The sequence below is a fragment of the Mchenga conophoros genome, linkage group LG22, assembly GCF_057382185.1.
Source record: "Mchenga conophoros isolate Kocher_MC1m ecotype Shallow Benthic linkage group LG22, M_conophoros_male_GT1.1, whole genome shotgun sequence".
Lineage (NCBI taxonomy): Eukaryota > Metazoa > Chordata > Actinopteri > Cichliformes > Cichlidae > Mchenga > Mchenga conophoros.
Window position 1 is genome coordinate 8,126,591 of NC_140546.1, and position 15,860 is coordinate 8,142,450.

Genomic DNA, 15,860 nt, shown 5'->3' on the forward strand with positions numbered 1-15,860 from the left:
GATGCAATGTGGAGGTGTCTGTTGTTCACCAGCTTTCTCTGGGAACATTTAGGTATAGCAGGGTCACATCCCTGCAGCTCAGTCTGCAATCTAGACACACCCCGGCTTCTCCAGAAGCAGTGACATGCATTAAACACAGATAGAAAACACAATCCTGTTGAGATTCTCACACATTATAGACAAATGTCTAAAATGCAACAAACATCTGACAACCACCACACCGGTGAATTCTCAGAGGAGTCGATAAATCGCAAATTCACTGAAAGAAAATTAATCACCAACAATTCGCCACAGTTTCTCAAACTATAAAGCACTTTTAATTTCCATCGTGCACTCTCCCTTTGTGCATAAAATTAAATAATTTGCCTGTAAAATCATAATTTATGGGCAGAAAACTGTTAAGTGTGTGTTGCACGCATCTGCTTCTGAAAGCAGTGAACTCGCCTCACTATAATTTGTGATTTCTGTCAATTTAATTCCTGTTTTGCCTGAAGACAGAAAAACAAGACCATTTTAAGTAACACCCTAAAACCTTCATGTATCACGTATTTGGTTTTTAGTTATTATCAGTGAACAAACATCACTTAGATGTTCCTAATACATTCCAGGCTGCTCTTCACCATCTATTCTTAATTGCGCTAATTTTTATTATCTGGAAATTTGAGGATGGGTGGGGTGAATTTGTTGCGTTTACTCAAGCACAGGGATGCATCATCAGTGTGTGTACTTGCGCCTATTAAGACTATAAAGACTGAGGCCCATCGTCACAATTTGTTTCCTGATTAAACCATCGCCTTTTACAGATCTGGCGACAGTTTACAGGCCTGCACAGAACAAAAAATGTCATATTTGACAAACATGGAACAATAGGCGTCTTATTTCATATTGTTGTACAGCCTAGAAGCATCCTGTGACTTCACTGATCATGTCTGGCCGATGATGAATACAGTCGAGATGTAAATTCTCAAGGAGTGTCACGGTGTCTCATTTATTGTTTATTCGCCACCAATGTTCTGTCTCTTTGATGCAGCTGGTGCTCACAGAAAAAGCCTCCAGGAAGTGTTTGGGGCGGAAAACATCTCTGCAGTGAAAAGATAAGGTCAAATTAGATTTACTGGATAGTTCTAGCATACACGGACAAATGTGTGCTTTTATCGTGGACGCCTGAGTCAGTGGAGGTGACTGCATTGGGATTATTGTCCAATCACACAGTGGTTATTTTTATGGTGGTAAAGGTTGCAGAGGACAGGGATAACCCATCCTTCACTGAATATGTGTAGCAACAGTGCCGTGTGAGTGTCTGCCTGTGAGACAGAAAGAAACATAGGTGTTGTGTGTGTGTGTGTGTGTGTATGCCTTAGCCCAAGGACCTTCTGTTCTGTAATTAGTTTTTCCTGTGGTATGTTTTCCATCCCTCCCTCCCTTCCTCCCTCCCTTCCTCCCTCCATCCATCCATCCATGCAACAGATTGCAAGGGTGATTCTGGAAATCCGGAGGATCAGGCCACACACGCACAGGCGCACGCATACAGCCATATGAATGCAATCAAGTCTGCAGTAGCACATGCCAGGAGAGTGGCAAGGCAGGGACAATAGTAAGAGAACATTGAGGCGTCTGTATAATTTGTGTGTATGCGTGCGCACACACGTGTGTGTTTTTCTGTCATCCCTCAATAGGGCAAAAATGGCGGCAAGCTATCTAATTTTCAGGACTTATAGTCACAAAGCCAGCTTGATTTCACCAGCCGGGAAATCTGAGTGAGCGTGTGTGAGTGTGTGTGTGTTACTTATTGACACATGGTGTAGATAAGCCTGTAGGCTCAGGTTGGCCGTGATTCCTCTCTGATTTGTCCCTATATGTGTGGGTGCACATTTAATAAGTGCGACTAGATGTGTCTGTACGCGTGTTTTTGTGTGTGCGTTTGTCCCAAGAGTTTGCTTCACATTACACATCGCTGCCTTGCAACACACTTTGGACTCCCAGCTGTAAACTCCCACTCCTGCTCTTTGAGAGATGTTTGCTCATGTGTCTGATTTTGGTGTAAAGCAGTTTGTCGTCACAGTGCGCAGACTGAACGATAAGTATCGCTAATCAGTAGGGCACTCTGCTCATATCTTCCTTCTCTCATGATTATTTTTTGTCTCTTATGTTTCATTTGTCATTAAATATTCATGTCCACTCTTAGTTTCTAAAGCACTTTGTGATAAACCTTTTCTGTTAAAAGCTCTTTATGAATAACATCACCATCAATATTTAGCATTCTCCGCTCACCCCTCTTTGCCTCCTTTGCTCACCCAAATGATCCTCTCCTGTACCTCAACCCAGCTCTCAGCGCATTTAAAATTCAGAATTTGTGCCTTCTGATTTCTCGAGGGCATTGATTGCATTAAATTTCATTCTTTTCAATCAGCGTTGTTACGGAAACAATGAATTGTATAAACCCACACCTAGCATCGTTTTCAAGCGGCGCTCCAGAGGCAACAGTTACAGATTAAATGAATTTATGGAACCTGCGCAATTATCTGATAAGGAAGATTAAAAGTAAAAATGTATTTCTGGCGGTTGATAAAAGCAAGAATGGGGGCAGCTGAGGATGTTGAACTGCAGAAATTCTCTTAATGAAAGTCAAATGGAGCACTTGTTGATAAACCAGCCTGCTGATAGTCATCACAGAGGTTTTGTACTGTGACTTTTCTGCTCGCTAACTCTAATTCATTTTCCATTTCAAGACTCATTCATTACATTTTCATGCAAAGCATTTTTATTATGACTCACGTAACTATCTCACTTTTCATCTGCTCAACACTCTTCTGGTCAGAGAAGGTTTCCAAACGATCTCAAATGAGTTTCAAATGAGGCTCATTGACAGGATACTCCACATGTCGGAGTGAGAGTGAGATGCAAAATGAGGAGTTTAAGTTTGACCCTCACCCCTTTGTCCTTCCTGCTCTCATCCCTCTCCCCTGTTCTTATCCTTGGACAAAGAAGATGAATACAGATGAGGGTTAATGCGAAGTCTTGTGGCTCGTCGCTCAATCATTTATGCTTAACATGAATATTTTATATCTAAAACAAAGCGGTACACACCTTAATCTCCTTTTAATCTCTTACCTTCATGCATAATTTTAACATCGCCTTCTCATCCCGGCCTGAATTGGTCTGCCGTGACCACACCCTTGAGTATTTGTCTCCCCATCTCGCTCTCATTCAGCGCTGTTGCATTATTCTTCCGGGCAAGGTCTGCACGTTAAACGTCTACGCTGTAATTGTACGACGGCGCCTGCTAGTTGAAATGCTGTCGCCCCACTGGCAGCTATGCTCTGATTTATTTGGTTGAAGACATTTTATGCACTCTAAGTGATTGAAGGAGCCCTTGGGGCCTTTCAGAATTGAATGCTTATGACGGAGAAACTAAAGACTTAGTGTTCATGTACATTTGAGGCTGTAATTGGTTTGTTTACATCAGCAATGCCCCTCAAAATTTACACTTTAGATGAAATAGGAACACATCATTTATGCGTAGTGAAAACCTCAACTCTTGTGTGTGTGCGTGTGCTTGTTTTAGGTCAAACAGAGGATCGTGGTTTTCTAAAAATCCAGTTTTGCATTTACTTTTTTAGCCTTGTTGAACAGAACCTCCTCAGATAGATTTAACTGCATTTTTGAGGATGATGGGTTCAGGAAAAAGATTTTTGGATCAAGTGGTACATTTATTTTTGATAGCAGAGCACTGGCTGGCAAAGGGAACAAAGACCGTGCTCACTGCTACACAAATGCCCCAACAAATATAAATAACAGTGGGTGGGAGGCCAATGAGGAACTAGTTCTTGGTCCTTCACTTACAATGGATTGTCAGATAGAGGGGTGATACAGTGAGTGTGCATGAACCTCTATTTGTGTTTTCAGGAGAGAACACAATTAAGTCAGTGACTGCAAGTGTTGTGCAGACTTCCTTTTCCCTCTCATCTCTGCCTAACATGTGAGCAGCAAGGACATCATTTTCACATGAAAGACACAATTTCTTACCATTTAATAGAGCAGAAGAATGATTTCGGAAATCAAGATGACATCCTGAACCCAAGTCTGTATCGCTGACTGTGGTGCATGTTTTTTTTTTGTTTTTTTCACATTCAAGCCCAACTTCTCAGTAGCCTTTATTCCCCTGATATTCCTCTTTCCAAATAAGATGCAGAGCAGTTTTTTCTTAAGGTCAGATGATGTTAATTGGTATTTTAAAACCGAACACGAGCCCCGTTTACTTGCTTTTGCATCATGCTTCGGTTTATCGGGGTGTCAGAAAGAACAAGTGCTGTCTCCTTGTTACTCAGGTGACAACGTGACGTCACTGCTATTGAACACCTCTGGCATATCAATGTCTGTGTAGGGCATGTATGTGTAATAATGCACTGTGTGTGCTTGCAGTTCTACATGCGTGTGTGTGTGTGTGTGTGTGTGTGTGTGTGTGTGTGTGTGTGTGTGTGTGTGTGTGTGTGTGTGTGCAAACTGTATGCATGTCATGGTTTCCTGTCCGAGCACAAACTTGGGCCTGGGCTACAGCTGACCTTTTATGGCATTTGAGCAAAGTCAGGGCACACATACAGACACACTAACACATGGATGACCTATAATCTGCATAAGTCACTCTCACTTGCTCTCTCTCTCTCTTACACACACACACACACACACTCACATCATAGTTCATCCAAGTCCTCCATAACTCTGCAACAGCAGGTAAAGTTTAATTTCCAGGTGAGACCTGTTGGGTGCCAACCTTCAGGTTTGCTGCAGCTTTTATACACACAATGTTTTTTTTCCTTATAAGCTTGTGAAGAAGAGATAACTACAATTGTTTGTATGGGAGGGTACATTTATGCCTGTGTGTGAGTGTGTCAGTGGAGGGTTAACTGGACTAAATCAGGTGGAGGAGTTATGTGCTATCTTCTCTGCAGGCCAGCCTTGACACCCTGCTGCCTGTGTGTGTAACTGTATGTCAGCCTGGAGTGATTCACCTGCTGTCTGAGTCATCCTCCCACATACTCACATATGCACACAAACGTACATGTTGGACACAAACAGATACAAATACACAAACAGACACAGTTTGTTTCCACCTACACGGCACATACGTAATGTACACAGAGTGTCTGCAACCTTGGTCCCTTGTGTTTTAAAAGACAGAAAGACGATATTATATAATCTGCAGAGGAGTTTTTTTCCCCCAGTTTCACTTTAATATAAACTCAGCAGCAGTGATGAAAAACATCTGCTGTATGTGAGGTCAGATTAGAGGTCAAACCCTTTTTAGAAATGCCTTCGCTCTTTCATTGTTGTGCTGCACTCTGCACGTCTTACATCTACCACACAGTCCATTTCTGCTTGACCTGATTAAGTCTTACTAAGGTCTTTTTATAAGAGGATACATTCAAAGTTCCTTTTCATGCTTCATCTCTGTCCAAACTCAGAAATGTGTTTGGGTGGTAAATAATTTCTTGAGCCTGTTAAATATCAGATAATCAACATATGTGTTAACATTTGTGAATGCTAAACTAAGCTAGTCAGTGTTTGCATCCCCTTTCTGAAGGCTGAAGGTTGAAAAATTGTCATAAAATAATAAAATATTTAAAAACTATCAATGTTTAGATCGTTTCTTTGGTTCCCTGCTCTAAAGAAACAAACGAACAAAAAGTCTATCAGCTGAAATGATATTTTACGGATACTGATACTTACTGATTCATTTGTGGTGCATCTCTATTGAATCAAAAACAGCCTTTTGTCTTATGACGTTGCCATGTGGCCTATCGGGGTTGGTTTGATGGTGTTTTAAAACATGAACACAGTCTACCCAATGAGAGACAGCTTCTCATCAATGGTTTTGCAATGAAATTTGTAATAAACATTAATATATTCATGAATGAAAATTGCATTTCTTTTGTAACTTAATTGTATATCACTACACGCAACAAGCCAGACGCTGCTTTACATATTTCTTCCTCTAATGTAGGACTAAATGGAGGCACCGAGTAGAGTTATTCATGCTACAAGCTGACATTGTCCTCATACTGTGTGATCTAAATTCACCAGGGTGCTCTGTTCAAGGAAGTCTTAAAGAACCATGCAGGCCAGCTATCTATTCGGTCCACTGAAAAATGATGCAGCAACATAAGAGAACCATTTTTTCTTCCTAAATTACATTCTGGTGTCAAGCACGGTTGCTTCCGGGAAAACATTTCTATCCACAGAAATGCAGAAAGTTGAGCTCGTCAAAGTGAAATATTTTGTCTGTCTTTTGGGTTTTGTTCGCTTTCCCATCAGGAATGACTGGATTAGCAGACACGAGCACAGTGTGTGTGCAGTTCACTGATGCCAAGTTACAGGTTGAAACAAATACCTCATACTTGGGCTTGAAAAGATATTGTGGCCTGTGATTTTGTTTGGCTAAGAGAGGCAAAAAAGGGGCTTTGGTGTGGCTCAGTTTGGTGCTTCTTCTAATCTGCTATGAGACAGCAGTGAAGACATGAGCTGCCGTGCGTTGTCAGAAAATCCAACCAGGAAAGCAAATAGTAAACAAACATGGATGTCATAAAAATGACAAGCTGGTAGCTTTGGATTTCCACAGTACTGAACACACCACAGTGCAACACATGTCACCTGCACACAGACAGAGCTGGCTTTTTAAACTCTGTGTAGGAGGGGAGCAACAGCCCTGATACCAAGACCGAATCCCACCCGGCCCAGCTGACGTGCTGTTAATGCTGCTGAGCTTTGGAGAGAAGAGACTTTGTTTGAGTGCAGCTCAAAGAACGGATGTAAAAATGATAACAAAGTATAGAAATAATCCTATTAAACTACTCTCAGCAAAAAGAAAACACACACTAATAAGAATTGTTTAAGAAAACTCCTTGAACAAAGGAAAAGGGAAGAGTTGTTGGTGTCAAGGCAACAACTTCAGGTTCATCACCAACTATAAACACTGAAATCCAGTGTTTGCGTCCATCCATCAATTTAAATCAAAACCCAGACATGAACTGTATCACATTTGTTTAAATTATGACTGAAAGTGGTCGATTGTGCGGTAGCTTCGAGTCCTGCTGTGCAAGGTACTAATGTCTGCATGTAAGCATGGCAGCATTAACCACCACAAGTCACAGTGAAGTTTGACATGGCTTTCATTTGCTTGCAGACGATATTAGAATGCACTTGAGCTTCCATCTGCTTTATGCACTGATGGATTTCCAATGTTCTCTCATCCATGCTTTTGGCACTTAGGGTACACACCCTGCCTCCCTCCTGCTATCCATCCATCACTCTTTCAGCTCTGTCTAATAATTACGAAAAAAAAAGGGCTTCAAACAGATTAAAGATGGAATTGACATAAAGAAATTGAAATAATACTACTTTGGAGACGATAATGTCATTTCTTTCAGCGGACTGTGTTCCCGGCTGCGGCAGAGCAGGTAATTGAAGCAAGAAGCCCGGCCCTTTCAACCCTTCCCTCGGTGTCTCAAATGCAGATCAGTGTGATAACGTCTCAGACGCCACACTAGCTAATTACACTGTGAATCCCCGAGGACCAGTATCAGGCTATAGTCATAATGACACAGTGCCACACCACACCTTGTCAAACTGTGTTTAAAGTAGATATTGGGGGAGAAAAAAGTAAAGAGGTGCTCGAGAAAATTAAATCAGTCTCTCCTTTGCTGTTCTACCTGCGTTCTTTTCTTCTGTTATTCCACCATCCTCCTGCTGCCTTTTATCTCTTTTTCTATCAGTGATTTTTTTTTTTTTTTTTTGCATGTTAGATTAACACAAATCCTGGATGGATAGATTGTAATCAGGAGGCACAAAGAAGTGCAAATCCGCATGTAAATATATGCGGTAGGCACTGAACTTCTCTCATCTAAAGGTGGACAGAGATGTGCTTGATCACAGCTGAAACATTTGCAGCTGCGTGAGCAGAAAGACAACTTTTATGTGCTGATCAAACCACAGCACATATACATATCAACCAGGTGTCGGCCAGGAAGCGACATACTAATCAAAAATGGAATATTAGGACACCGTGCATATGGAAATGAGTAGATGGGTAATGGTTACTTTAATGCAAGCCAAAATCACAAGATGAAGCACCTGTAATAACGTGAGTTTCTGCAAGAGGGAACAGAAATGCAGAGGCTGTTCTGCCTTATATGTGGGCACAGCCCTCTGGTAGACAAATTTAAAACTAGCCACAGTTTCTGGCATCGTCATGTATGTTATTTATTATTTAGGAATATGTATGAATCTCAGTAAACTCTTTCCTCCATCTTGCTGTCGATTGTTTGCTGGTATTTCTTTTGAGACAAAAACTCCACCGCAGAAACCTTTACTTGTAAAAACCCCACATTAGAGCCATATATCATTCCCTTTGTAATGGAAAGTAAGTGCTTTCTAAATGAGAAGCTAAAGGTTCCCATATTGCCACTCCACACTGCCTGACTGACAGATGATCTCAGGGTGAAAAACTGTAGTGAGGAATACAAAGTTAGAGGTCTTCACCTGCTCACTCAGCTTATCTGAGCTTTTCCCGAAGGGTGTGAGGCTGTAAATATTAAAGATTTCCTTTCTGTGTGATCTAGAAATTAGCTGTGATTTCCAAACTCCTGGTAATGCCATGGTATAACTGGAAAATTATATTGTTTGTCCTAAGGGATTAATTACAGCAAAATCTTCTAATATGCCCTAAATGCTTTGATTGACAACACAAAAACCCTGTGAAGTTGACCTAATTTCTGTGATTGCTTCACTCCTTCCTGCAGTGTCTTCCTTCTGACTGTGCGTGCTAACTGTCTAACCACTGTGTGTTGGGACAGACTTTGTTTTGAGTCCATTTACTAATGCTCCAGCAAAGCACAGAATTTTAACATGTTCAAACCTACAGGTCAAACCTATGCATACACTAATGGAAAGTACTCGCAAGCAGAGCCTGAAGACATGAAAGCTTACTTTTTCAGTTACTCTCTCTTCCCTTTTTGCCCTGTGCTTGTCAGGGAGGATTATCTCCCCCCCCCCCCCCTCTTCCCCCCTTTTACATTAAAGATCCAACCCCACATACTTCTTATAGGGCTTCGGAGCGTGATGTCACGGGGGTGGGCGTGGAAAGGATTTTGGCCCGATTCACCATTTTGGGGGTCTAAGCTAGGAGCGATAGCATAGCCATGGTTCGTACTTGCTGTGTGCTCGGCTGCAATGTTCGATCTTACGACCGGCACGGGAATAAGGTTGGATTGTCTTTTTATGCTTTCCCAACCTGGAAGCGACATGAGGCAGCTCGTGTATCGATGTTACCAAACGAAGGCGTCTAGCCTGGATAGCAGCTGTGAGATGAGCTGACGTGCAGCTCTCTTCCATCTCCAAATATCTGTTGGTGCTCCAGACATTTTCATTCCGGTAAGTTCTAAATATGTTCATATCTCTCTTTATAGCCTATTAGTTTCATTTTCGATGCGCTCTGAGCTCATAGCAAATTAGAACAAACATCCTACTGAGTGATTTTGCAGAACTACCGTCTATTTATAGAGTTGCTAATTATTTGGCATTATTGCAGCAAACCAGCCGATGAAATGGATGAAACATCATGACTGGTTTCCAGCGCTACACGAGGGACCTGCTTCAAACAAACCACCATGCCAATCAGATTACTTCTTCCATGTGAGGGTGAAGAGGTGACCCTTCTGGATAAGATGGTGAAGGTTTGCTGCGTTTGGTGAACAGTGTGATAATAAAACCAGAGAAGAATGAAACCTGCTCCTGTTAAATGTTCTTAAGTCTTGTGCTGTTATTTTTTCAAAAGATACAGTAAATAAAGTAATGTTAGTAGTGGGTGATATCATGTAAACACTCATGATTTGGTGTAAACATTTTGTCATTTGTAAACTGTAAATGACATGGATTCTACACTGTTACTGATGTGATGTTCTATAAAGTGGTTTTAATAAAAAAAAAAAGGCAAAATAATTTAGTTTCTTTATTCAACTTTTGAACAGTGGGACTCAGTCAGTACATATTCAGTAAATGCAAATTATTTACACAGCAGTGCACTACAGGCATACATCTAGACCCCTAGATAAAACATGATGGCATTATAGCAGTGACAACTCCTCCACAGTAGCAGGTGGGGTTTTTCTTTTTTGAGGACAGCTCCTTTTACCTGTCACTACAGATGGTCTGTGTATGTTTTGATCAAGAGCCTTTTTTTGGGCAGCTGAAGAGAAGTCGTCTATCTTATGGCCAACCTCTGGGTGTATCTTGGTATTATTACCAGGCAAAACCCAGTATGCAGGTTCATCTGTAACAGTCCTTGTGCCACGGATCAACACTGTTCCGTCTACTTTAGACAGAAGAGCAGCGACGTGGGTGCAGGTCTCTGCGAATCCGGCCATACAGGTGCAGCGGGCGGCTTCAACCTTCCCTGTGATGCTCACAGTGACCCATGGCTGCAATGCTGGTTCATTCAGTCTTAGAGTGCAGCACCTGAAACACACACAGACAAAGTTCATTTAAAGACAAGAACTATGAGCCAAGGCCGACATAAATGTGTTTAATCTACTTTATCATAAATGTAACAAAGTGTCAAGAAAGTTAGCACATACATGTAATTTTTCATTTCTTTATGTGTCCATCTATAGAACGCTGCATGTTATAGTCTAAATCTGTCTGTTCTGTCAGAAACCTGCCTGCAGAAAATGAACCTAAAGTATGTAATGCAAGGATGTCATCACTTTAGAGATGGAGAAAGCATAAAGTGACAATTATGAATCACTTAATATGTTAAGGAGATTCTGCAGGTCATTAATCAAAGTATAAAACTAAAATAAAATGTATTTTTAGTGACACAAGATACAAATATGGAAGCAAGATGTATAATTAGAATTATTTATAATAAACATTAATAAATCATTGCAATTTCTTTAACCATAGAGAATAACTAAATCCTTCAGGACAGTGTCTTATCAATGCACTGAACTCACTATGTTATCCACCTAACAGTCTCCACATGTTCTCACTGTAATTTCCCCTCATGAATGAATTTATGCTGCAGTAATCTGAATGTTTGCAGGGAAATCAAACGCATTTCACTCGCTGTACTCGAGCTGACTTACCTTTGATTGAATGACGACTTGTACGCGCTGACTCCACAGATAAGGTATGAAATATATCAGGCTACGTCAATAGCGGTTGGTCTTCAGGGTTTCTACTCCACGGCCGTATTTCATACGGGTCCACATTTCCAATGCACGCTATTTTCTGCAAGTACCGCCGCTTCGCCTCTGGACGCAATCGGTCTCTATACAGTCCATTCTCTTTTAAGCTGCTTTTAAGCATCTTGTAATCGTCGTTCCAACACAGTGTGTTTGATTTGATTCGTAGACCCCGAAAATGCCGCCGCGCTCCCACAATGCATTGCGGCGTGACGACAACTCCGAAGCCCTATTGTTACTCTGTTTTCTGCTCTTCAGTCTCCTTTAAGCCCTGCCCCCCAGCTCTAATGTTGTATTTCTCATTGTCCTGTTTTTCACAGGTACCGTTGTGAGCTATTACCCGTCTCTTTCACAGATAATGCGATTAACCTCCTGATTCGGGAAAAGGGAAATAGCCTTTACTAAGACCACAACATTAATCCTCTGCACATAAGATTTACACCTCTCTGTCTGTCTACCTCTCTCTCTCTGCGTGTCTCTCTCTCACCTGTCCTCTCTGTCTGCCCTATACCTCCACTTCCTCCTCCAGCTTTGGCACATGTCAGCCCTGCCTGAACGAGCAAGCCAGTAATGAAACACACACAGTACAAATGTACATACATACAGTACAAGATAGACTACTCGTAAGGATCGCCAACCACTCTCTCAAACACACAAACTCATAGTCACATAAAATTCAGACTACATGGTACACAAACAAGTCATTCACAAAAGTAATGTCCTGCCAGAGGGGACTGTGGGAAAATGAGTTTTTGGATGGATTATTATTATGTTGTGTAGTCTGGCCCTCTGCCCTGGTCTCTGTGCATCTTGTCCTCTGAAGTGGTCCACAGTACATACACACAGTGCTCTAAACCTCCCGCGGTGGGTGTAAGAACATAGGATTAGTGGAAACACAGGCTTTCATGCCTATCCTAAATGTTTTGAAATCCATGCAGGGATTTGGTGATCTGACTTACTGTGGGCATGTAATTATGGGTTGTGATTTGCGCAGCTCAGTGGGGAATCGTGGGGTTTGCAATTAAGTTGATATACAGGACACACATCACAGTGTCGTGGTCTTCAGAGGCGCTCTGTCTCTAAAGGCAAATAAGGTTAGAAAATATCCAGGCTTATAGGACAAGAAGTTTTGTCAGGGTAACACATTAGCTTTAGTATGAATGCATCATCAAGTCCTTCTGAGATTTTTCCAAAAAAATATCTGAAGATTTGCTACAACTAGTCTAGAAATGAAGGCCAGATTAAAAAAATAAAAACTTGTCTTTATTGATGTATAAAAGAAAACTTGCGAAGCAACATGGGAATCTCAGTTTTCCTTGATGTGTCCTTGCAGCTCTATGTGCTGGATGTTTTTGTGAGGGAATGTTTCTCTTGGTATGTGTTGTCATGTTCACCACCATGGAAGCCTTTTATGGGTGCTGGACTGTAATTGCAGTGGTGTGGCTGCTACTTCTGCTTACACATGGGAATAAAGAAAATAAAAAACACTGTCTCCCTCTGCCATTTCTGACTTTTTCCTCTCCCCTTCTTCCTTCTTCTTTGGGTTTTTTCAACATAATAAATCTCTACAGAATCATTTCTGTTCCTTGCACATCTTTCTCATCATCTGCCTCCATGTTCTCCTATGCATTTATTGCAAGAACATATGAAATCATTGTTTTGCTGGGCAGCCTATTAAAAGTGACAGCCTGTTGACGAGCATATACTTTTACATTTTGAAGGACACAAGTTGCTGAATACCTTTAATTCCGACAATTTGTTTCAAAACCAAGTAAATGTATCTTTAATTAAGGATAAGTGCTTTCTTGATTTCTCTTTAGTGTTGCTTTTTGTTTTTTGTTTTTCAGACAGCAGATGTGCAGATGTCTGTTTTGCCATGTGCCAGATTGGTGGAGTCTATTACAGCATTTTAATGGAACTATTTCCTTAATTTTCTAAACAGACATAAGCTGAGTAATCTGAACCACTGTCTGTTAAGTGAAATATTTAAACCATAAAGAGTAAATATTTTTACCCGAGTAAAAAAAAGTGAATTTTCTTCACGCACAAATGTTTTTTTTTAAATGTACACTGAAAACTGAATTTCTGCTTTGTTTGTATTAAGTCAGTTTTCATGAGACGCTTTAAAAATGAAATTTTTAACAACCCATCAGGACAAATCAGACTAAGTTTATTTAAAGAGATTATGTTATGGTGAGAAAAAAATATAGCATTCATTTTGGAGAAATAGTTTGACAGCCTAGCAGTCAGACTGCCTCCTATCCCCTTTTAAGTGTATTGAGTAGTGTCAACAGCAATTCCTTCTGACTGTGTGAAGCCAAAAGCAAAATGGAAACCACCCAGAAATGCAGAACTCCAGCACGGTGCAGTAGAAAACATTCAAAGTCCTTAAGCAGTAATGGGCCCTAAACTGTAAGTCATCACTTTGGACAAATTTTTCCTGGCTTTGATGTAAACAGCAGCGAGCTCTGAGTGAAAGCTTTCTGGGGAGAACGTACATGCACAAACTGCAGAATTACTACAGCAGGGTCAGTGTGGAGCAGGGGCACCAGGAACGACTGGACAAATGCACAGATAATCCAATGCTACTGAATGACCGTACCACAGATCAGCTTAATAGCTTCACAGGCAGCCTGTGAGGTTGACAGATCAATAACACCAGTGCAACAGCACTTTCTAGGCTCTCGAAGGCGGTATGTGTGCCTGCTGGCTATCCGTGAAAGGCATGATGAAACTCTGCTGACTTGTTAAAATAATCTGTTAATGTCGGTGCTGCTGGAAAACTCAGCTTTTCAAAGAGAGGTGAAGAAACATAAATGTTAGGAGTTTTAAAATATCCACTGTGCTCTCAATGTAAAAAAACAAAAATGAGATGACTGATTAAAAAAGACAAATCTTGAAAAAGATGTTTGCATTTTGCAGTCTTTAAGTTCAAATTTGCCAGTTTTGGTTGCATGAAGAAAACTACAACCTTTTTTTTTTTTTTTTTTTTTTTGCATCTATATCAGTGTTTGGAAAGTTAGGTAGTACCAAATGAATAGCCAGTCTGAATAAACACCATGTGGGCAGCATGGTGTTTATTCAGTGGTACAAGAAGGTCCTGGGTTTGAATCCACTATCTCATCAAGACCCTTCTCTGTGGAGATAGCGTTACTCTCCCACAGTCCAAAGACACTCAGTTAGTCGGGTTAGGATAACTGGCCATTCTAAATTGCCCAAAGGTGTGAATGTGAGTGCAAATGGTTGTCTGTTTCCACCTGTTAACCTCATAAGCCTAAATTGGATAAGCGGGAAAGAAATGGATGAATGGATGGATCGATATAAATTTATAAAAAGCAAAACTGCAAGTCTTAATAGGGTCCAAATAACTAAATCAAGCCCTTGTAACTCAGGTATGTGTTCTATTCTGAGTGTGAGTAATAAATGTGGACAATGACTTCTGCAATACTCAAAAGTTATTATCAATTGAAGCCCATTGAAAATGACATGTTACATCTCAAAGGTTTTATCCAGATATAAAAGCTATAAGGGCAAGAATGCAATGTCCAGTCTGTCTCTCATTAATAAAGGGCAAATATGCTGCTGGTTAATATTGACAGCATACAACACTGAATGTATTCATGTGGCATGTTTATGCACAGAAGTCCTAATTTTAATGTAGTTCTAATGCAAAATATTTTATGTTCCTTATTGAAAGGATTTACCTTAATTTACCAAGAGAAAAAATATTTATTTATTTAATTTATTTTTTAAATTCCATGCACTTCAGCGACAGATGGACAGATATGCAGGTAAAGTGACAGGCTGCCATCCATTACTTCCAGACAAGGGAGTGGGGCAGCGACAAGCTGTAATTGCTCTGAAATGAATACTGTGTGAACCAACAGCTCTGCAGCCCTTGGCAACAAAGAGGCAGGCAGGCTGGTAAATAAAGCATAAATACAGTATAGAGCTGCTGCAGCTTTTACCTCACTCCATCTCTCTCACTCCGTCTCTCTCACTTCTATTTAAATTCCAATTTAAAGGCTTTCAGGATTTATTTAGAGTGCACTTGTGTTCTCCTGCTTTTCTGTGATATCATGCAGCCATTGTCTCTTGTTTAACTCTCTCCCATGTTTATTTCTGCATTCCCTTCTTCCACAGCCATTTTCCCTCTCTCCTCTCCCACCCATATGTTTCTCGTCCTGCTCCTCCTTCCTCTTGGTCTCCTTTCTTCCCTCGCTGCCGGCCTTCCCTCAAGTCTGCAGCAGAGTCTAGATGTTGCTTGTCAATAATTTAATAAGGAAGGAACGCTCCCCTCTTAACCAGGGCTTTGAATTATTAACCTGCGTGTCCGTGTGAACCACACGTTTTGGGGCGCACGCTACCCCTTATATCAGATGTGATTGTACATTAGCCCATGCATATGTTTTGGCTACCCTGCTTCCATATGAAGTGTGATATAATGATTGCCTGTCCAAGAATGATGGAGCATGCTGGTCGAGCACAAATCGGTACTTTCTGCTGTTGTGTTCGGACTGTTTTGAGTGTGTATGTGGAGGTAGATAGCTGAGGAAAACATGGCATGCATGTTTTATAAGGGTCTGTCTGCACTGCCTAGTAAATGAGGTGCAATCTTCATTT

At 40.9% G+C, this 15,860-nt stretch overlaps 1 protein-coding gene and 1 long non-coding RNA gene across 4 annotated transcripts in view; one reads left to right on the forward strand and one right to left on the reverse strand.

Moving 5' to 3' along the window:
- Positions 1-15,860, forward strand: part of pvrl2l (PVR cell adhesion molecule related 2 like) — a 339,024-nt gene that overhangs the window by 84,120 nt on the left and 239,044 nt on the right. The window lies entirely within an intron of this gene.
- LOC146548738 (uncharacterized) lies at positions 9,990-11,581 on the reverse strand. The gene is made up of 2 exons (XR_014890423.1): positions 11,139-11,581; positions 9,990-10,509 (listed from the first exon to the last, which is right to left on the reverse strand). It is a non-coding gene; the product is annotated as an uncharacterized LOC146548738 (long non-coding RNA).